At 41.9% G+C, this 22,181-nt stretch overlaps 1 protein-coding gene across 1 annotated transcript in view; it reads left to right on the forward strand.

The window, feature by feature from the left end:
• Window positions 1-22,181, forward strand: part of DPT (dermatopontin) — a 407,189-nt gene that overhangs the window by 66,038 nt on the left and 318,970 nt on the right. Inside the window, exon 5 of the mRNA XM_055111860.2 lies at window positions 16,410-16,533. The gene's annotated coding sequence lies outside the window, so the exon portion shown is untranslated. The remainder of the gene's footprint in view (window positions 1-16,409; window positions 16,534-22,181) is intronic.

Below are 22,181 nucleotides of genomic sequence, written 5' to 3' on the forward strand. Positions count from 1 at the left end.
CTTGCTTCTTTTTTCTTGCTGCTTTTAGAATCCTCTTTGTCTTTGACCTTTGAGAGTTTAATTATTACATGCCTTGGGGTAGTCTTATTTGGTTTGAATCTGTATTCTCAGACCTTCTTGTGCCTGGATATTTGTATCTTTCTAAAGTTTGGGGGAAGTTTTTTGTTATTCTTTTTTTGAATAAATGTTCTAGTCCTTGCTCTTGCTTAGTTCCTTCTTGAACACCAATAATTCTTAGATTTGGTTTTTTGAGGAGATTTTCTATATCTTATAGGTAGTCTTCATTCTTTTTTCTTTTTTTCTCCTCTGATTGTGTATTTTCAAATAGGTGGTCTTTAAGTTTACTGATTTTTTTCCTCTGCTTGGTCTGCTTTTCTGTTGAGAGCCTCTAATGAGTTCTTTATTTCTATAAATGTATTTCTCAGTTCCAAGATTTCTGTTTGACTTTTTATTATTTCAATCTCTTAGTTAAATTTCTCTGATAAATTTCTGAATTGCTTTTCTGCGTTTTCTTGGAGATCATTGAGTTTCCTTAGACCTGCTACTTTGAATTCTTGGTCAGAGAGCTCACAAATTGCCATCTCATTAGGGTTAGCCATTGAATTTTTGTTTTTTCCTTTAGAGGATGTCATGGTGCCCTGTTTGTTGTTGTTCCTTATGGGTATACATCTTTGTGTTTGCATTGAAAGGTTTAGTTACTTATTCTAGTTTTCTCTGTCTGGGCTGTATTGGTTTTTATTGCATATTTTGCTTAGCAAATCTTTACCATTATGTCAGATTTCAGCTCTAGTTGATGTCTTAACTCCAAGTTTATCTTGGCTCAAGTAAATGATTAGAGCACTATTCTTCCCGAATTGGGACAATCCAAATGGGGATATCCCAGCATTGTGGCAAGACTGGCTAGGGGTTAGTGCCCAGGGGACCTATAAGATGAATCTTCTACAGCACTGTGCTGCTGAACAGTCACTCTGATTTGGCTTTTCCTTTGGCTGAGTTACACGGTAGAGTTTCCGGGGCTGGGGATGATAGTTCCACCTTCCCCCATTGTCTCTGCCTCTGATTGTCCTCAGGGATATTTATTCCTTCAGGCACTAGCAATGCTTCCCATGGGTTAAGGCAGGTACGGGTCTCCTGCCAGGGAACCCAAGACGGTGAGGAGGCTGGTTATTCACCTTGATCTCACTTTTTGCAGTGTAGAAACAGTGAGTTGGTAGAGAATTTTCTGTGTGCTTGATGGTAGAATTGGGAATAGAATGGGAGGAATGGCATCATGAATGTGGACGTCTGATTCTCTTACTGTCTGCTCAGAGTTTTTTCCACTTCTCTGTGGCCCTGGGAACTGTCTCTTCTTCATATTTGAGTTCTGGGATATTTCTAGTGATACTCTTAGTGCTGTATATTTGTTTTTGGTTTTCTGTGGGGATGAGTAAAGCCAGCTTGCTTCTTTGCTGCCATTTTTGGAACCAGAGGTCAGTGCCAATATTCACTTAGAAAATTATTTACTAATAAATGTGACATAATTTATTCATTAGTTGCAAATGTGTATTTTGTGTTTTTGTCAGTAGCAGTTAATTTTGGGAGGAAAAGCTCCTTTGGAAACTTAAATGTTCAAATGAATGTGGATACTACTATTTAAGGTATAGAATCTTGCCTGTAGTTTACTAGCTAGCTTCTCAAGCTGTGATTTTAAATCTTTTTCGATTAAGCCATGGATTTTTTTTCAAATAATATTATACACAGAATCCCAACATAGATCAGATAAATCAGAGAAGCGGTGGTCCTTCCTGAGGAGTACCCACAGGCCTATGGCCACAGTTTACTTTTTGAAAAATTAGTTACCTCACAAAAAAATATGTAAAGAAGTAAAAATAAAGAAAAATCATTGACTTTGACAAACAGGTTAAACTATCTGCTAAAATAGCTCTGGATTCTTAGTTTCTACTTTCCACTATTTATGCCCACATAATCATGTGAGCCCAGGTCCTTGAAAAACCAGGTCTCTGAGAAACAAAAAAAGAAATTGAACCTGATATGCTGTACCACATCTCTTTAATTCATTTCAACATTCCTAATTTGTCAGTCTCAATGAAACAACATAGTGTCCATTAGCCAAAGTCAGAGGTAGGGAAATTTGAGACTTTAAAATAAACCTCACTCCCATTAGGCCACTTTTTGTTTTCATGGGGAATGCAGCTGTCTTCACTGCCAATCTGGGTACTTCCGCATAAAAGGGCTGGGAGGCTCTGCCTTAGGTCACTCTAGAGCCAGGGGTTCAGGTTCAGAATCCACAACCAGTGGTCTTTCCACTGCGCAACATCATTTCTTGGTCAATGGTCGATGGCTGCTCCATCATAGAGGGCCTTCCTCTTCTCCTCAGTCTGGCCATAATAGTTTGATTTTTCATTTCAGACTCAAATCTAGTTTCATTTCTCTCAGAAGCCACCCTTTGTTGCCTCTTTGCCTATGATTTTTTTGTTCTTTGATGTTAGAACTGACACTTGAATACCTTTTCCTATTTATCTACCTCATTCCATATGGGCTATACTGTATCTCAGCATAATTTGTCTGGTTACATGCTAGATTTTTATGTTTGTATTACATTTTGATGTTGAAAACAATGTGGTAGTGAATATCATGATACTTTTCTCTTGGCACATTTGTCTCAATAGATGGGTTAATTCCTACTACTAAAGCTGCTGGGTTAAAAGGCATACACATTACATGTTTTTGATAGCTATTACTAATTATGTGAGAGTGACTTTCTGCACACCCTCACCAACATTGGGTATCATAAATACTTATGTAGAATTTATTTGGTTTACATGTGTTAGGTTAAGTATATAGTTAGTGAGACACTTAATAAATGTATGTGTGCCTGCTATAGACTGAATGCTTGTGTCCCCTCTAAAATTCATATGCTAAAATGTAATCCCCAGTGTGATGGTATTCAGAGGTAGGGCCTTTGAGAGGTGATTAGATGATGAGGGTAGAGCCCTCACCCTCATGGGATTAGTGCTCTTATAAAAGAGACCCCAGCTAGATCCCTTTCCCCTTCTCCCATGTGAGGACACAATGAGAATGTGCCATCTATGAATGAAGAAGCAAGCCCTCACCAGACACAGAAACTGCTGGAGTCTTGATCTTGAACTTCCCAGGCTCCAGAACTGTGAGAAATAAATTGATGTCGTTTAGAAGCCACCCAGTCTATGGTATTCTATTACGGCAGCCCAAATTGACTAAGACAGCACCCTTTCCTTTTTTCTCTAGAGAAACGACTTTCTAGGTGGGGTGACATTGAACAAGAGTCATCTATCTGAGTCTCAGTTTCCTTATTTGAAAAATGGGATTAAGAATACCTCCTCATCAAGTCGTTGTAAGGATTAAATAACACAATGTAAATAAAGAACCTATCCCAATGTTTGATAATGCCCAATAAATGGCAGGAACCTTCTCTTTGTGTTCCCTGCAGTGCTTGGTACATATGGCATTCAATGAAAACAAAGTGAGGAAAATTAGTTTATGACTGTCCTACCTAACATCTGCTGAATATTGACCACATCTGCCCACGATTCTAAGTTTTTAAGAATTGGCTCATTTAATGCTTGCCACCACACAGTGGTGGGTGCTATTATTATCCCTATTTTATAGAAACATAAAGTTACAAGCTAGTTAGCAGTTGATCCAGGAATCTAGAACTTGGGATCATAAATACTCCACCTTTTGGAAATGAGTATCTGCACAACAAGTTGTCTGCCTCTTGTCTGTCGTGGGCTGACATGCTTCCTCTAGAGCGGCCATCTTGAGAAGGCTGGTCAGCTTCCTCAGGCCAGCCTTTACCGTTCCTCCCCTGGGAGTGATATTACGTTTACAAGCAACACCTGTTGTGGTTCAACAACAATACTGTAATTAAAGAGAACAGCCAGAGGAAAACAAAGAAGATGTTTTCTTCAACAAAGTTGAAAAAAATTACAATTACTTATTTATCTGAAGATTGATTTGATATCTACTGGGTACTGTAGAAAGCCCCTCACATTCAAATAAAGCCCTATATGGATCTCCAACAGCCAGCATTTTACATGAGGCCTTTATCAGTGTGCCTTGAATAAGTCATGGGCTTGTATGTTTTCAGGTGAGTATTTAAAATGTATTTTTTATTTTATTTTGTTATTTTTTTGAGACCGGGTCTCGCTCTGTCACCCAGGCTGGAGTGCAGTGCCACGATCTTGGCTCACTGCAACCTCCACTTCCTGGGTTCAAGTGATTCTCCCACCACAGCTTCCCGAGTAGTTGGGACCACAGGTGCCTGCCACCACACCCGGCTAATTTTTATATTTTTAGTAGAGACAGGGTTTTGCCATGTTGCCCAGGCTGGTCTTGAACTCCCGGGCCCAAGAGATCTGCCCACTTTGGCCTCCCAAAGTACTGGAATTACAGGCGTGAGCCACTATGGCTGGCTTGAAATAGGATTTCAAAATAAGTATAAATACTCATTTTGCAGCTTTACTTTTTATAATTTCTATGCAGATGCCAGCAGGGGAGGACTGTAGTAAGAGTTGTGCACTTTAATTTTGAAATAGAGAATATCCTCCAAAGTTCAAGGATATAGGTAATTTTATTTTAAATACAAATGCCTAACTTTTAATAAAGTAGGGGTGACAGATGGTGGTGATCTTATTCTCAATTTACAAATAAACATTGAGGCTGTGAGCATCAGGCAACAGGTTTGAACTTTTGTTGTGCTGTTAGGGCAAATGGAGGCAGGTCTGTGGAGGTGCATCCTTGGGCTTTCAAAAGGGGCCCTGCTCTGTGCATTTAAGAAAGATCAGATATAATCACACACAGAAAAAAAATCTGGAAGGATATACAGCACAGTGTTAACTCTACGTGGTGGGATTAGAAAATTTTATATTTTAAAAGTACCTTTCTGAGTTGCCTGAGTTTTGTTTTAATTGAGAATTTATTCCTTTTATAATCAGAAAAATTAAGAGAAATTAATGAGGAAATACAAAGGCTGGGCAGGGTGGCTCACACCTGTAATCCCAGCACTTTGGGAGGCTGAGGCAGGTGGCTCAATTGAGCTCACAAGTTCAAGACCAGCTTGGGCAACATGGCGAAACCCTGTCTCTACAAAATATATATATATTATATATATATATATATAATATATATATATAATATATATATATTATATATAAATATATATAATATATATATTATATATATTATATATATATAATATATATATATATAATATATTAGCCAGGCATGGTGTTGTGTTCCTGTTGTCCCCGCTACTTGGGAGCTTGAGGTGGGAGGAGCCAGGGAGGTCCAGGCTACAGTGCGCTGAGATGGTGCCACTGCACTGGGTGATACAGCCAGATCTTGTTGGAAGAAAGAAAGAGAGAGAGAGAGAGGGAAAAAAGAAGAAGGAGAAGAAGAAGAAGAAGAAGAAGAAGAAGAAGAAGAAGAAGAAGAAGAAGAAGAAGAAGAAGGGGGGAAGAGGAAGAGGAAGAGATGAAGAGAAGAAGGAAGAAGAAGGAAGGAAGGAAAGAAAGAAAGAAAGAAAGAAAGAAAGAAAGAAAGAAAGAAAGAAAGAAAGAAAAAAGAGAAAAAGAAAGAAAGAAAGAAGAAAGAAAGAAAAAAGAAAAGAAATAATGAAAACTATGGAAAGCAAAGAAAGGAGGCCGTGCCTTCTTGGTCCGGAGGTAAACGAATCTTGGCTGGATTCCTTCCCTCCTGGCAGTCCTTCCAGATCTCTTCTCAGATTAGCCTGCAGATTTGTGTTCTTCCTCTCACTGCACTAAGATGTGGCGTCTTGTGCTTCAGCTTCATTCTGTGAACTCACAGCAGCCCTGGAGTTTCACTCCAGGGGAGTTCCAGCCCAGAGCCCTCTGCTATCTGACCTGTCTCCTGTACTCAGCATGATTCCTCAAATGAATTCCAGACCTTGAGTTACAGAAAAGGAGGGCTTTAGAATCAGATGGCCACATGAACAATGTTTAACCAGTCTTAATTTTGGTTTCCTTATCTCTAGAGTGTAGAAAATCATACTACGCATTTTTTTTTGTTTGTTGTAGATGTCAGAGAAAATATACGTAGAGCGTTTACCAAAGTCCTCGGCCTTTGCTCATTCAACAATAGCCATTAATTGTACATCTATTTATTTGCCAAGCATTCCTCTGGGAACTGATGATACACAGAATAAATGTATTTTTAAAGAGAAATATGTATTTTTCAACTTCTTATTTTAGTATAGAACATCCTTTACTTAATGACCTTTCAACTTATAATTTTCTCAGATGACAAAGCTATGCCCCAAAGCTAAAGCATATTAACTCTGCCCCCACCAACAGGTGGTATTAGTAGTCACCTTAGGTCATTTTAGAGTTGTCCTCATTCATAGTCTAAGGTAAGTTTGCTGAGTTTTGCTTTTTTTGAAAAGCAAAGTAAGACAAAAAGAATAAGCTAAAAAAACTGTCATATTTAATATATTTTGATATTACAGGCATTTCAGTTTATTGAAAAGATACTCTCATTGTCTAGATATCAGGATCCTAACTAAAAGAGATTTATGAAAATATCTATAATTGCATAAGACATAGCTTGTTACAAATTTTTTATGTAGTAAAGAAAGACAAAATAAGAACATATTTTTAAGAGAATTGAAATAAAAAAGAAGAGTTGAAACTAATGCCATCAACTTCTGACTCCAGGATTGGACTCAGGATCAATGTACAACTTAGGCCTGAGAGAAGATCAGGCTCACTGAATCGTGATTAAACTTAGTATAGGTCATCACAGAAGCCGTTTGACCTAGATGATTTTGTTTCCTTATTCTCCAGATTTTATCTTTATGTTTATATTTTGGGAATAACTAACTTGTTGCCTTATATTCTTATATAAACAGTTGGTTTTAAAAAAAATTGAAATTTTAATTTATTTCTTAATTGACAAATAATGGCATCCATATATTTTTGGGGTACTACATGACGTTTTGATATATGTACGCATTGTGAAATGGTTCAGTCAAGCTATTTAACATATCCATCACCTCACATACTTATTGTTTTTTGTTGAAAACACTTAAAATCTACTCTATTAGCAACTTTCCCATATATACTATATTGTTTTTAACTATAGTCACCATGGTGTCCAGTAGATCTCTTGAACTTATTTCTTCTATCTAACTGAAATTCTGTATCCTTTGGCCAACATCTCCCCAATTCCACAGCCCCCTGCCTCTGGTAACCACCATTTTACCCTCTGCTCCTTTGAGTTCAACTTTTTTAGGTTCTACATATAGGTGAGATCATGTAGCATTTGTCTTTCTGTACCTGGCTTATTTCACTTAACATAAATAATTCTGAAACTTTTATTAAAAATGTTAAAGTCAGTATTAATCACCAGACTTAAGAATAATATAAGTGTAATAATATAACTAATAGAGGATGACTTGCTTAAGGAAATTACACTTAGCTATAATTAAGTACTTGCCCTACAAATCCTTCATCTAATGATTCTAAATTATTTTTCTTTCTTTTTTCTTTAATGTAAGCCATTGATTTTAGAAACTTTTGGGGACATTGCTTGTGATAAATCCATCATGGCTCAAACTAGTTTCGTTACAAACTAAGAGTTATAATGGTGGTGATCTTGTTGCACTGTGAAAATGATCTACTATCTCCTCTTTCCCTTGTGTCTCTGTGGAAGAGATGTCCCTTTTCCAGTCCCTGGGTACAGACCCTCTCTCTTCTCATGTTTGCTGGATGCTGCCTCATGATTTATCCTGTCTTTCCAGATTGTCTTTTTCTCCTTTTCTAGTGGTTCTACTACCCTGGTTTCAGGAAGGGTCATCTCTATTCTACTACAAGCGACCTGAGAGAAGGGGCTGTGGGCTATTTATTTTTGCATCTCCAAACCTACCTAGCACGCTGTAGGAGGTGAAAATACAATTATTTTTAGAATTAATATGTGATTATAAGGATAACTTTGATTTATTTTTCTTCTTAATCTGACTTGGTGAATGGAAACAAGTTAACCTTAGCCAGAGTTCAGCTACGCATTCACTGAGTGCTCAAGTCCCTTTATTGTGGTAGCTGTGACTTGGTTTTAGCTCCTGCGCTACCAGAGGGATGATTGTGCAGGGAAGAGGTGGGAAGAGATGAGTAGAATGCTTTTTTGGGTCATTTTTGTGCCTAACTTATCTCCCGGAGACAGAAGCAGAAAGAGAAGTACTGTAGTATCTCTGTGTTAACGCACAAAACCCCATCATCTCTTATCAGTCACGAATCTCTCTACCAGTTCAGCTTTCTAGGCCCTTCATTAACACTCACCGTCCCACAGTCCTCCCTGCAATATGGTTTTCCTGAAAGGGGAGTCCTGACAATAGTCCATGCAACCCTATGCAGTCTACAACTTGCTTCTGAGAAGAACTTGGAGTTACAAAATCTCAGCACGTAGCAGGCTTTGTTTCTTGGGACAGTCAGTATCTCCTCCAGAACAAGCCATTTTAGGCTAACCAGAAAACAGATCTTTCTTTCTTTCTTTCCTTCTTTTTCTTTCTTTCTTTCCTTCCTTCCTTCCTTCCTTCCTTCCTTTCTTTCTTTCTTCCTTTCTTTCTTTCTTTCTTTCCCTCGCTCCCTCCCTGCCTCCCTCCCTCTTTCTTTCTTTCTTTCTTCCTTCCTTCTTTCCTTCCTTCCTTTCTTTCTTTCTTTCTTGTCTTTCTTTCTGTCTTTCTTTTGTCTCACTCTGTCACCTAGGCTGGAGTGCAGTGGCGCAATCTCAGCTCACTGCAACCTCCACCTCCCAGGTTCAAGTGATGCTCCTGCTTCTGCCTCCCAAGCAGCTGGGATTACAGACGTGCGCCCCCATGCTTGGCTAATTTTTGTATTTTTAGTACAGACGAGGTTTCACCATGTTGGCCAGGCTGGTCTCGAACTCCTGACCTCAAGTGATCCACCTGCCTCAGCCTCCCAAAGTGCTGGGATTACAGGCATGAGCCACCGCCCCCAGCCAGAAAACAGATTTTCTAAAAGTGCTATTTAAGGTATTGTACATAAAATCACACATGTGTCATGAGCTGCAAAAGTGATCACCTCTGACCAAGAGAAGTGAGAAAAGAAAAGCTCAAACATGAGCCCTGAGTCTGGGAAGCCAGAATGGGAATTGTGTTTGGTTCACTGGAGAGAGGGAAAAAGAAAATAATCTTATCTGTCTCCAACAGTCCTGTCTCTCCTCAAGGCCATGCAAGTACAGATCATTCTTTTGAGCCAGCAGAACTACAGAGCCCTACGCACTCTTTTGGCTCCATAGTGGTCTGGCTGAGGCCGTCCCCCCAGTCTACTCCCCCAGCCGCATGCTTTTAAGCATGAGTGACCAGTGGGCCGGAGGTGCAGTGGTGCTGAGATTTGCAGAATATGGTGACATGCCAGTGATAATCGAAGGAAAGGACAATGTGTAGCTGAGAAACACTGACATCTGAGAAGTGTTCTACTCCAGTGACTCCCTAAATTGGTGGTTGATTGCAGTTATTCATAGCAGCACTAATTTCTTTTCTTGCCCTCTCTCCTTCTCTCTGGCCAAACAGTTTTAAAACAACATCAAAGGAATGAAAGAAAAATGCCAGAGAGCATCAACTTGAATCTCTCCACTCTAGCATGCCTAAATTTATTTCGTTTTATGTTTTTGTGTGTTCTAATCTTTTAATCTGTACAACAGATTAGTTAATGATATAAAAGGGAGCAGAATCCTTTACATAAATTTTCCAATTCAGCCAAGGTCAAGGAGATATTTTCATGCGGGTAGGGAAGTTCTGGCAATGTAGTGATGGTGTTTGTGACCTTGGCAAAGTGACCTCATCTCCCTGTGCCTTGTCTGGAGTGGCTGAGCTCTGCCTTGGCCTGCAGAAAGGAATGGCCCCAACATATCTGTGGGAGTGTTGATACTAATAGTTAACTGGATACACTCCACTTTTGCTTTGTAGTGGTTAATATTTCCCCAAACTTTTCTTTCTTTAAAAAAATTCAGACCTACAGAAAAGTTACAAGAATAGCACAATGATGTTCATTTACCCTTTATCTAGATTTACTAATTGTTAACATTTTACCACATTTGCTTTTTCTCTTTCTCTCCACACACTTGCATGTTCACACAAATATTTTTTTGGTAAGCCATTTAAGAATTCATTTCACAGAGAATTCAATTACTGTTACCCTAAATATCTTAACACATGTCTTCTAAGAACAAGGACATTCTCCAACATAGCAACAATACAAGTATCACATTCAGGAAATCTAACATTGAAAACATAATATTATTTGATGTATAGGCCAAATTCTGATGTCTCCCAATTGTCCCAACAGTAATATTTTTAAAAATGTTTTTTCTTATTTTTCAATCCAGGATAGAATCAATAATCATTCATTCCATTAGCTGTTCTATTTGTTTAGTTTTTACAAATCTAGAACAAGGCATGGCGCCGTGGCTCATGCTTGTAATCCCAGTACTTTGGGAGGCCGAGGTGGGTGGATCATGAGGTCAAGAGATCAAGATCATCCTGGCCAATATGGTGAAACCCCATCTCTACCAAAAATACAAAAATCAGCCGGGCATGGTGGCGGGCACCTGTAGTCCCAGCTACTTGGCAGCCTGAGGCAGGAGAATCGCTTGAATCCAGGAGGCGGAGGTCGCAGTGAAACGAGATTGTGCCACTGCCCTCCAGCCTGGCAACAGAGCAAGACTCTGTCTCAAAAAAAAAAAAAAAAAAATCTGGAATAGTCCTGAGCCCCTCTTTAAAAACAAATTTCTTATCTCCTTAACTTTTTTTTTTTTTTAATCTTTTGCAATGGAGTCTCACTCTGTCACCCAGGCTGGAATGCAGTGGCCTGATCTTGGCTCACTGCAACCTCCACTTCCTTGGTTCAAGTGATTCTTCTGCCTCAGTCTCCTGACTAGATGGGACTACAGGTGCATGCCATCATGACCGGCTAATTTCTATAGTTTTAGTAGAGACAGGATTTCATCATGTTGGCCAGGCTGGTCTCGAACTCCTGACTTCAGATGATCCACCTGCCTCAGCCTCCTGAAGTGCTGGGTTTACAGGTGTGAGCCACTGTGCCCAGCCTCACCTTGACATTTTTGAAGAGTTCAAGCCACTCTTGAACTGTTTTGTAAAATGTCCCTCAATTTGGATTAATCGAAGTGTTTCCTTTTCTTGGATTCCAATTAAACATTTGGGGCAGGAATACTGCATATATGATACTGTGCCCCTCTCCATGCATCACCACAGCAGGCACAACATAGCACAGAGTTACAACACTGATGTTCACTTTGATCACATAGTGAGGTCGGTTCCACCAGATTTCTCCATTTGGAGATACCTTTTATTCACTCCTTTTTAAAGTTAATAAGCAACTTGTGGAGTAGTTTTTTTTTTGTTGTTGTTGTGTGTTTGTTTTGTTTTTTTGGGTTTTTTTTTGAGACGGAGTCTTGCTCTGTTTCCCAGGCTGGAGTGCAATGGTGCTATCTTGGCTCACTGCCATCTCTGCCTCCTGGGCTCAAGCGATTCTCCTGCCTCAGCTTCCCGAGTAGCTGGGACTACAGGCACGCACCACCACACCCAGCTAATTTTTGTATTTTTAGTAGAGATGGGGTTTCACCATGTTGACCAGGCTGGCCAGGCATGGTGGCTCACGCCTGTAATCCCAGCACTTTGAGAGGCTGAGGTGGACAGATCACTTGATGTCAGGAGTTGGAGTAGTATTTTAAGATTGTTCACTGCTGGTGGTTTCTTGTATGCTCATTTTTGCTATTGCAGCAAATATTTTATTTCATTCATAACAATTATTTTTTTAAAATCTGACAATTCCATAATTTGCAATTCTTGGGTGTCTAAATCTATTGTCACTAGTGGTTTGACTTCTTGTGTGCTTGGTCATCTTCACTGGTTCATCACTTGAGCTTAAAGAGATGTGAGTCCTATGGGTCTGACTTGGTGACCCTTCCTCCAGAGAGGGCTTGACTTTGACTTCTGCCAGTAGAGGCACCACTTGCAACCCTCCTTGTAGCTTTTGACTTTGAATGAAAATGCCAGGTTCAGCTTCCCTGCCTCAGTGTTCCTCCAGGATTCACTCTGTTTTCACTACAGAGAGGCAATTGGGAGCTTGCCTCCCTCTCTATTTAAAAATAGGGCTTATAGGAATCTTAAGGTCACTGTTCCGTAACAGCCTTACAGGGAGCCCAAGGTGGAGAAAGACTTAGCTCAGAGAGATTTGCAGCTGTGGCTGTTTGTCTAATGGAATAAATTATAAGTTAATATGCCAATAGTTCACAAAGTTTTTAAAAGAATCATATTAACTTGCACAGAAAGGAACAGAAACAGTACAAATGAAAGTCTGAGACCTTTGGACTCCCCCTTTATTACTATAGACAGGGAGCTGGTTGAGAAAACCACTCAGCTATAACTGGTGTTCCAGTTGATTGCCCCAGCTGAAGACCCAGCCAACAGTCAGTATTGACCACCAGACATGTGAGTGAGCCTTTGGAAGATTCCAATCTCCTGTTGTCAAGTCACCCCCAGGCTTCAAGTCTTCCCAGCTGACAGCTCAGATTGTACCACAAAGATAAGCTGTCCTTTTCTGAATTCCTGACCCACATATTATGTGGGTATAGTAAAAAAAAAATTGGTTTGTTTTTGTCTTAAGTGTTGAGTAGTTTGTATGACAGCAATAGGGACTGGAACATTGAATATAGTTTGCATCTCACAGGGAACACATGAATGTTTTTTCTACAGTTATTCTTGTTATTTCCATTGCCTCCAAATAGAAGACATTTTTGAAGGTAGATGTGAGAGATCCTTCCTCCTCCTCCTCTTCCCCCCCCTCCCTCCCCCTTCCTTCCTTCCTTCGTTCCTTCCTTCCCTCTCTCTCTCCTTCCTTCCTTCCTCCTCCTCCTCCTCCTCTTCTCCTTCCTTCCTCCTCCTCCTCCTCTTCTCCTTCCTTCCTTTCCTTCCTTCCTTCCTCTCTCTTTCTCATTTCCTTCCTTCCCTCTCTCCTTCCTTCCTCCTCCTCTTCTCCTTCCTTTCTCTCTCTCTTTCTTTCTCCCTCTCTCTTCCTTTCTTCCTTCCTTCCCTCTCTCTCTCCTTCCTTCCTTCCTTCTCCTCCTCCTCTCTCTCTCTCTCTTTCTTGCTTTTTTTGAGACAGGGTCTTACTCTGTCACCCAGGCTGGAGTGCAGTGGTGCAATCTTGGCTCACTGTAGCCTCAACCTCCCAGGCTCAGGTGATCCTCACACCTCAGCTTCCCAAGTAGTTGGGACCACAGGTGCATGTCACCATACTGAATTTTTGTATTTTTTGGTAGAAATGGGATTTTGCCATATTGCCCAGGGTGGTCTCGAACTCCTGAGCTCAAGCAATCTGCCTTTCTTGGCCTCCCAAAGTACTGGGATTGCAGGTGTGAGCCACCATGCCCAGCCGAAATCCTTCATTTTTAGTAAACTAGAAGTGAGGAATTAGGTGTTGAGGGAATGAGGCCGAATGCCAGATATTGCCTGAAGAAAAAAAGTTCTTGAAAACGTAACACTGCTGGTAGAATGAATCTATGCCAAAGCCAGACTCAGAGTATATATCAAATACTGTGCTAAATATCAGGGTATGGTACAAATGGGAGGGAAGAGACTAAGAATATACAGCATTCATATTTCAGCTTTTTCTCCTGTGGCCAGCAGGCATATTTTCCACTTCAAGTTCTCAGGAAATAATTTGTTTCTCCTACGTATTTACTATGGTCCCCCACTGGACAGAGTTTTCATATTAAGCCGCTTGATGAACTTCTAGCTAACCGATGGATTGGGCGAATAGCTAACTCATGCCTATGGATCAGGCATCTGCTCCATTCTAATCTATGATAGAGATGATTGAAGCTGTTTTGGGCTCAATTGTATGCTGTCAAAATTTATATGCTGGAGCCCTAAATCCCAGTACTTCAGAATGTGACTGTATCTGGAGATATGGCCTTGAAGAATGTGATAAGGTTAAAGTGAGGTTGTGAGCATGGGTCCTAATCCATTCTGCCTGGTGTCCTTATAAGAAGAGAAAATATGGATGCAAAAAGAGATGGCAGGGCACACAGAGGAAAGACAGTGTGAGAACACAGCAAGGCAGTGGCCATCTGCAAGCCAAGCACAGAGACCTCAGGAGAAACCAGGCCTGCTGACACCTTGATCTTGGACTTCCAGCCTCCAGAGCTGTGAGAAATACATTTCTATTGTTTAAGCCCTGTAGTCTGTGGCATTTTGTTACGGCAGCCCCAGGGAACAAATACAGGAACACAGTGTGGCTGCTCATTTGGTCTAATTCCTTTTAAAAGGGGGCTCTGGGTGAAGCAGACACACAGCTTGTTCTATACCCAGATGTTTCCTTCAAACTATATAATCCATTTGTAGGAAAAAGACTAACAGATATAAAAACCAATATATGAAAATTAGGTATAAATTAAGCGCCACAATATAGGATACAGAAAATTATGTGACACAGTGTTTATGCTGTAAGAATTTGGAGAAGGGGGAGCTCAATGTGAATTATAGCAGTGAGGGTGAACCTTATGGAAATGATGGGATGCATCATCAACCTTTTTTGCTGAGTGGGATTTAAAGAGGTGTGAGGGAGGTAAAAGGGTACTTTGGATATGGGTGACTGGTGTGAGCAAAGCAAAGAGGAAGCACTAAGGGTGACACATGAAGGGTTGAAGGGTCAGTGTAGAAGTGGCAGACCAAATGTGTTGGGAACTAGTGGGAGAAAGGATTGGGCATGCAGAGTAGATGGAGATTATAGGTGACCTTGGAAATCAGGCCAAGGACTTCTCATGGATTTTAGGATTGATCTGCAGGGAAAGGTTATCCCTTCAAGTATCCCAGGATTCACTAGCAACAATAATATTTATTTATTTATTTTTGAGACAGAGTCTCAGTCTGTGGCCCAGGCTGGAGTGCAGTGGCATGGTCTTGGCTCACTGCAACCTCCGCCTCCTGGGTTCAAGCAATTCTCTTGCCTCAGCCTCCTGAATAGCTGGGATTACAGGTGCACACCACCACATCTGGCTAATTTTTAATTTTTTTTTGGTATTTTTTAGTAGAGATGGGGTTTCGCCATGTTGGCCAGGCTGGTCTTGAACTCCTGATCTCAAGTGATCTGCCTGCCTACGCCTCCTAAAATGCTTGGATTACAGGTGTGAGCTACCATGCCTGGCCATTTTGTTTCCTTTTTTTTTTTTCAAGTTACAAGGTGACATGGGTATAATAATTCATTGAGAAAAACATAGTATGAGAGATAAAATATTAGTAAAAGGGGTTTCTAATTATAAGAAGGAAAATCCAACCTGTGTGTTTAGGGGGAACAGAGAATTATTCATTCATTCAGCAAATATTTGCTGAATGCTTACTAAGGGCTGTGGATGGGACATAGAGATTAGAGAGATGTTATTGGCTCTTGGGACTTTTGATGGACAGGGAGTTTTAGGTGGGCTGAACGTCAAGGAGGGCATTCCAGAAGATTGAAGGTCCAATGGCAAAGGTACAGAGGGAAGAATAAATGAAGTGGAAGATTTATTCATGGGGCAGCTGGAAGTGATGCTGCAGAAGAGAAATGAGCTATTATAGGGTTAATGTTGGGCTTTACAAATAAGGCAGAGGAGTTAATCTAGTAAGTCCCCTTTCCCAAGGCAGAAATGTGAGCATCATAATTTAGAAGGTATCTATCAGAAGATGATGGAATGAAAACCTTGGCATTCATGAAAAGGAATGAGATCATGTCCTTTGCAGGAACATGGATGGAGCTGGAGGCCATTATCCTTAGCAAACTGACATATGAACAGAAAACCAAATACTGCATGTTCTCACTTATAAGTGGGAGCCAAATGGTGAGAACACATGGACACCTAAGGGGGAAGAGAGACAGTGGGGACTTTTGGAGGGTGAAGGGTAGGAGGAGGGAGAGGATCAAGAAAAATACCTAAAGGGTACTAGACTTAATACCTGGGTGATGAAAAAGCTGCACAACAAACCCGTATGACACAAGTTTCCCTATGTAACACACCAGCATTTGTACTCTTTTTATTTTAAAATAAAAGTTTTAAAAAAACCTTGGCATTCTAAGAGTTAACTTATTTATATCAAACACACTACACTCACCAGCCCATAAGATAACCAAGCTATAACACACACTTGGTCATCTTCTCTTAAAAAAATACTTTAAAACACAAAATAGTCATCCTTATAAGGAATTAGAAATACTTGAGGAAAATTGTAAAATACTATACATATAATTAAGCCTGTTGGCATTAACTTCAATTTAAAGGAGGTCATAAAAACAAAATCAGTTCTTACTTTTTTTTATGTATTTATTAATTTTTTTTAGAGGCAAGATTTCACTCTGTCACCCAGACTGGAGTGCAGTGGCACAAACATAGCTCACTGAAGCCTCGAACTCCTGGGCTCAAGAGATCCTTCTGCTTCAGCCTCCTGAGTAGCTGGGACTTCAGGTATGTGTCAGAATGCCTGGCTAATTTAATTTTTATTTATTTATTTATTTATTTATTTATTTATTTATTTATTTATTTAAGAGATGGTGTCTCACTATGTTGCCCAAGTTAGTCTGGAACTCCTGACTTCAAGTGATCCTCTTGTCTTGGCCTCCCAACATGCTGGGATTACATGAGCCAGTATGCCTAGCCTTAATATTTCTTTTTTTAAAAAGGCACTTGTATTGTCTAACACCTATGGCTGGAGAATGAACATTTGGTCGAGTTTTGACCTCAGAATGTAAGTGTCTATCTAGTTAGATCAAGATGGGCATCACATTTCAGGAGACTGGTGGGTTTCTTCTAGATGAAAAGGTCCTTGGAGACCCTCTATTCTAACTGTCTACATCCCAGAGGAGAGACTTGTCCATCAGAGAGCACCTGCCATCCTCCCAGATTCAGGCAGTTACCTGGAGAGCAGAATCGGGCCACTCCTGGAGCCCACCTGTTGCTTGCATAGTCCAAGACAGTTGAGTTCCAAAGTCGAGCATTTAAAATATCAAATTCTGAGGAGAATGTCCTCAGAGTTTCGTGTGCCACAAAGTGCCCTCCTGAGAATGGACATCAGTATTTCCCAACACCTCCCCCAGAAGCTCCTGGGCTGGTTATTTTTAAAAAGTACAGATTTATAGGACCCCACACATACCTAAAGAATCAGAACCCTGGAACATGGACTAGAAATCTGCATTTTCAGGAGCATGTGATTTTTATTTGCACTCAAGTTTGATGACCACTAGCCTAGGACAAGTGCAGATTTTTGCAGTTGCCTCTGACAATTAGTCCTCTCCCTAACACCCTGCTGGGTCTCCCAGCTCACTCTCCTGTGGCCTTACTTTCTGTCCCTGACTCTTCATCGTTTGACTGCCTGAGCGTTTTTCCTCTTCCTCTTCTCTCCCCTTCTCTTTGCTGCTCTTTTGTGCTTTCATTATTCGTCTCTCTTTTCTTCTTTCTCTGTTTTTTATTTCCTCTTTCCCTTGCTCTCTGTCCCACCCAGCCCATTCCAAAGTGGTGCTGGGATATGCAGGAGGAGCTAAAGGCAATGAGTGGAGCCCATGTGCTCAGAGAGCTGAGTTCTGATCAGAGAATGCAGTTCAGAACACACCTGGGGGGCTCAGAGACACCGAAGCTGGACTGCAAGGATATGGAGAGCTCAGCTCAGAGGATGGATGGGGTGGTGGGGAGAGGGAAGGGTGCAGATTTATGATATGGGAGATTCCCTGAGGAAGCAGATCAAGGAGCCCAAGGCACTGGCAAAGCAGGGCAGGGAGCCCCATGAGCACCTGTCCCCTACCTTCCCTGTGACCTGGGTGTGGGTGAGCTAATAAGCTACTGGGAAGCAGGTGTACACTGTTGCATAGACACTCCCCCACACCTTCTCCTGAGCACTTACTCTGAGAAACTTTGTGTGTCCTCCATTTGGCAGACTTGAGACTTTTTAAGAAAACAGTTAATATATCTTATAGGTGAGGAATCTTAATCCTGCAGGAAGGGAGGCTTTCCCCAGATGTCCCTCACACAAAGATACAGAAGTCAGAATTCCCAGTGGGAATGTATCTTGGGCAAGATTGAGAAACAGTCAAAGCTTTGTCCAGTATAACCTAACAAGCTGGCATATCAGCATTTATACTTGGTGTCCGAGCATATGCATGTGTGCACTTACACTCTGGCACAGAGAAAGCACTCAGTGCATTTTCGGTATTATTTTTTATTATTAGGAAATCGTCTTGTATTTGCTGTATTGCCTGTATTTATCATGATTTCCCTTTAAGGTAGGTTATAGATTTGGCCTTTTGAATGTCTCACAAGGAGGTCTTTGGGGCAGAACACCTGGAAGGATGATTGCAGGCAATTTCTCCCTCCCCTGGAGAGCACAGATGCCACCCTGTTGGGTGCGGACTGGGTTCTTAGGAGGCCCAGGAAGTGCCGTTGCTTCTAAACCCTCTGTTTGGTGGTTTCCTGCACCTGTTGCAGGAGGTGTGGCACATTTCATAAGCTCCAGGGGGCAGGACGGCACCTGGGAGAGCTGCTGAAGGGTCCTCACCTGGGAGCTCTCATTTGCCCGGTACTCCCACCCCCGAACAGTGCTGTCTGTGAGAAGGTGCATCAGTGGATGGGCATCGTGGCACCTGAGGCCTGAACTTGGGGTGACTCTCCTTTCTTGTTGGTCTGAATAAGGCAGAAACCAACTCCATTTCCATATTTCCTTTCTTTGAATTCCCAGTATTCCCCCCACCCCAGATAGCTGTATTCTTTAAGACTGGGATGGCCCTGGGAGTAGGGGCTGTCCTGTTGTCCCTGCCCCACCTTCCAGGGCAGAGAATTTTACTAGACATTCCTTGCAGATGCTGTCTCTGAATTTGAGTCGGAGTTTCCTGACCCTTTGCAAGCTGCATTTTAGAATCAGAGGGTATGTGGCCTTAGCAAACCTTGAGACCCATCCTCTCCTTCTACCTTTCTCCACCACCACTCAGCATCACTCATCACCCCTTGTGCTTCCACCCTTGCTTGCTTTTCTTCATGCTCTCTTCTCCACTTGAAATATTCTTGTTCACTTTCTTTTGTGTTCATCTTCCAGTCAAGGCCCAGCTCAGAATAAATTTCAGAAGCTTTCCCTGTCTCCCTCTGCTCACTGCCCTCTCCATCCCAGCAGAAAGAACCTGCCTGTCCTCTGTGATCTGCTGCCGTTGCACACACCCCTGTGACGTTCTCCTATTGCCTCATTAGATGTTTACACCTGTGCCTCCCCCAGGTAGGACTGGGGTGGGGTTGAATGAGAGCTCCATAGGTCTTTTAATGGTGTCCCCAAGGCCAGCCTCAGGGCTTCAACACAGTGAGCTCTCAGGAATGGCTGCATTTTATTCTGACTGTGTTTCCAGAATCCCAGTCCTCTCTCTCTCACTGACCCTGAAGATAAGCATTGGAAAGGGGAGCTTTGGGGAAATGAATCTGCCCTGTCATCTGCGTATAGAGCTAATCTTAAATCCCAACTGCCAAATGGATCCTGAGGTGTCAGAAACTCTCCCGAGATAAGGGGGCTTCTAGCGACCATCTGCATTCTGGACCCAGCTATGTTGTGTTTGTAATCTCATTCACTCACTTGTTCATTCTTCCATGCCTCCCCTGATCCCCTTCCTGAAGTAAGAGCCTTCTGTTGATGTCGATGAAAGAACCCTGTTTATTTTCTTCAACTGAGAGTCTAACACACTGTGCCCTGGGCAAGGTTGAGAATCAGCCAAAGCTTGTCTTCTTTGTCCAATATAATCTAATAAATGGGTGTGTAACCACTTGTACTTTGTGTACGTGTGTGTGTGGGTGTGGGTGTGGACCTGATATTCTGGCACAGAGTGAGCACTCTCAAATATTAATCTACAATTGTTTCTCTACTACTAATAGATCATGATCTATAATGACTCAATAATCTATAATAAGAATAAATCTGTAATTATAATTATCTACAATTATTTATCTACTTGGTATTGTCTGTCTCACCTCTATTAGGATACAGACTCCTTGAGGTGACAGATTCATACTCTCAGCCCTTTTTGCTCTTGTACCCTCGGCACCAAGTACAGTGCCTGGTCCAATATTTGTGGAATGAATAAATGAATGACCAGACATTCATTTATTTGCACTATGTCTTTGTGTGTCAGACTTGGGGTTAGGGACAGGAGATACACAAGAAATAAGACATAGCTTTTATTTTTCAATAGCCTCATTTGCAAGTGGGGGAGGCAGGTTACAGTTACAGTGCACAGTGATAACTAAGGATATAGCAGAATACAGGGGTTACGAGAGGATGGAGGACCAGTTCAGACTAAGGAGGAGGTGGATGTCCGGGAAGTTTGATATTTGGGTTGAGTCCTGGAAGGGAGGAAAAGTTGGCCAGGCAAATGAGGTTGGCAAGGACATTCTAGGGAGATGAGGCCACGTGTACAAAAGCCCAGAGAGAATGGAAGATGAAAGGATGTGGGGCAGTAGCTGGAGCCTGGTGTGCAAGGAAGCCCCAGGACGAGCTGGCCTCTTGGCAGGGCAGTTGGCTGTCCCTGCATGGTCGAGTGCTGGGGCTTTACTTCCTCTGGCTCTGGGCCAGCATGCAGACTTCAAGGTGGGGAGCAGCCTGCCACGAGAAAGTAAAATGTTGCATCCCTTGATGACGCCAGTTCCTGGCTCCACATGTTTCTGTTTGCTTTATTCTGGGGAGGCAGAAGAGAGACAGGTTTGGGGTAATCCTGCCCAGTGACCTCTGGGCTGAGAAGTGTAGAGAGCACCAGGCTCTCTCTGTAGGGTGAAACGCTCTGAGAAAGCCATTTAGGGAAGGGCCATGGCTGCTGTTTTGAGAACTGTGCTGTTTGCAGCAGGAGTAGGAGAAAGGGAGAAGAAGGACACAGGAACTTTGGGAAGCGCCCTTTCAAGACTCTGTGGGTCCCTTAGCTAGTGCATTCTGAGGTTTGAGGTGCCAGGGAGTCAGGGTGATAGCCAGCCTGGCTTTTCTCTGCCTCCTTTTCTTCCTACTTTCTTCCTTTAATTAATGCTTATAGAGTGTCTGTTGCATGCAGGGCAGTGTTCCAGTCACTGAATATTTGACATTGAGCAAAGCAGTCAAAGTCCATTGCTTTTTGGGAGAGGGGATCAGGGATGGCCTCACTGAAACAGGGACATTTGAGCAGAAACCTGAATGAATCAAGGGAGACCTGTGGGTCTCTGGGCAAAGTGTGCAACTGTTAAACAAAGGTGTTGCACTCTAAGCAGGTATCTGGTTTAGCAGGGAGAAGATGGCTGAAAATAATCTCCCGCTCCACAAGTGACAGAGAAATCTAATAGAGTGGGGATAAGATTTAGAGAAAATAATTGAGCATTTTTCTCTTTTTGCAATTCCTTGCCATCCTTGAACTTACCCTCTATTCATTTAGTAACCTGATTGTATCAGGTGAGATTTCAACAGTTGAGTGAGATTGTATCAGTTGAGGTGTCCACCTATTGACAGTAATGAGTTACATTCCTGGCTTTCGTATTCCAAAATAGATTGCTTTATTGTTATAATTTTCCTGTAAAGTAGGTATAATTACGTCCATTTCTGAGGAGGAATCAGGGCTTAGATATTCTTAAACTTGAAGCAGAAACAGTTATCTTAAGAGCTGAGGTTTTGATTTGCAAGAGTCAAATCCCTTTTAATAATCTGTTTGAAACCAGCAGATTGTTAGAGAAATGCTGAGCCAGCAAAAGCCCTGCTCCCTCAGAGACCAGTTCAGGGTGGCTGGTTGGGGAGAGAGGAGAGTTAGTTAGATGGGAACAGGAGACCCCAGAGCCAAGTTCAGTGGCTGTGGAAGGGGCCTCTGAGTCTGGCCTCCCACTCTGGGATGAAACGATGTGAGGCGCTAGGAATCTGAGAGCCAAGGCCACCTTTTGCTGTAGGAGGTGGCCACCATGCCTCTGGAGGTAGAGTGGAGGGAGAGAGAGGGCTGCATGGGTCTTGGTAGCTGGGGTGATGCAGCCCTTCTGAGTCTCCCTCCTCTTGTCTCGATGGCGCATCAGGAGGAAGGGCCCAAATAATCTCCTGGGTGGTTAAGAAGGGCTCAAAGTTAACCAAGTGATGGGCTGTATACTTTGAA

Source organism: Pan paniscus, chromosome 1, assembly GCF_029289425.2.
Source record: "Pan paniscus chromosome 1, NHGRI_mPanPan1-v2.0_pri, whole genome shotgun sequence".
Taxonomy (NCBI): domain Eukaryota; kingdom Metazoa; phylum Chordata; class Mammalia; order Primates; family Hominidae; genus Pan; species Pan paniscus.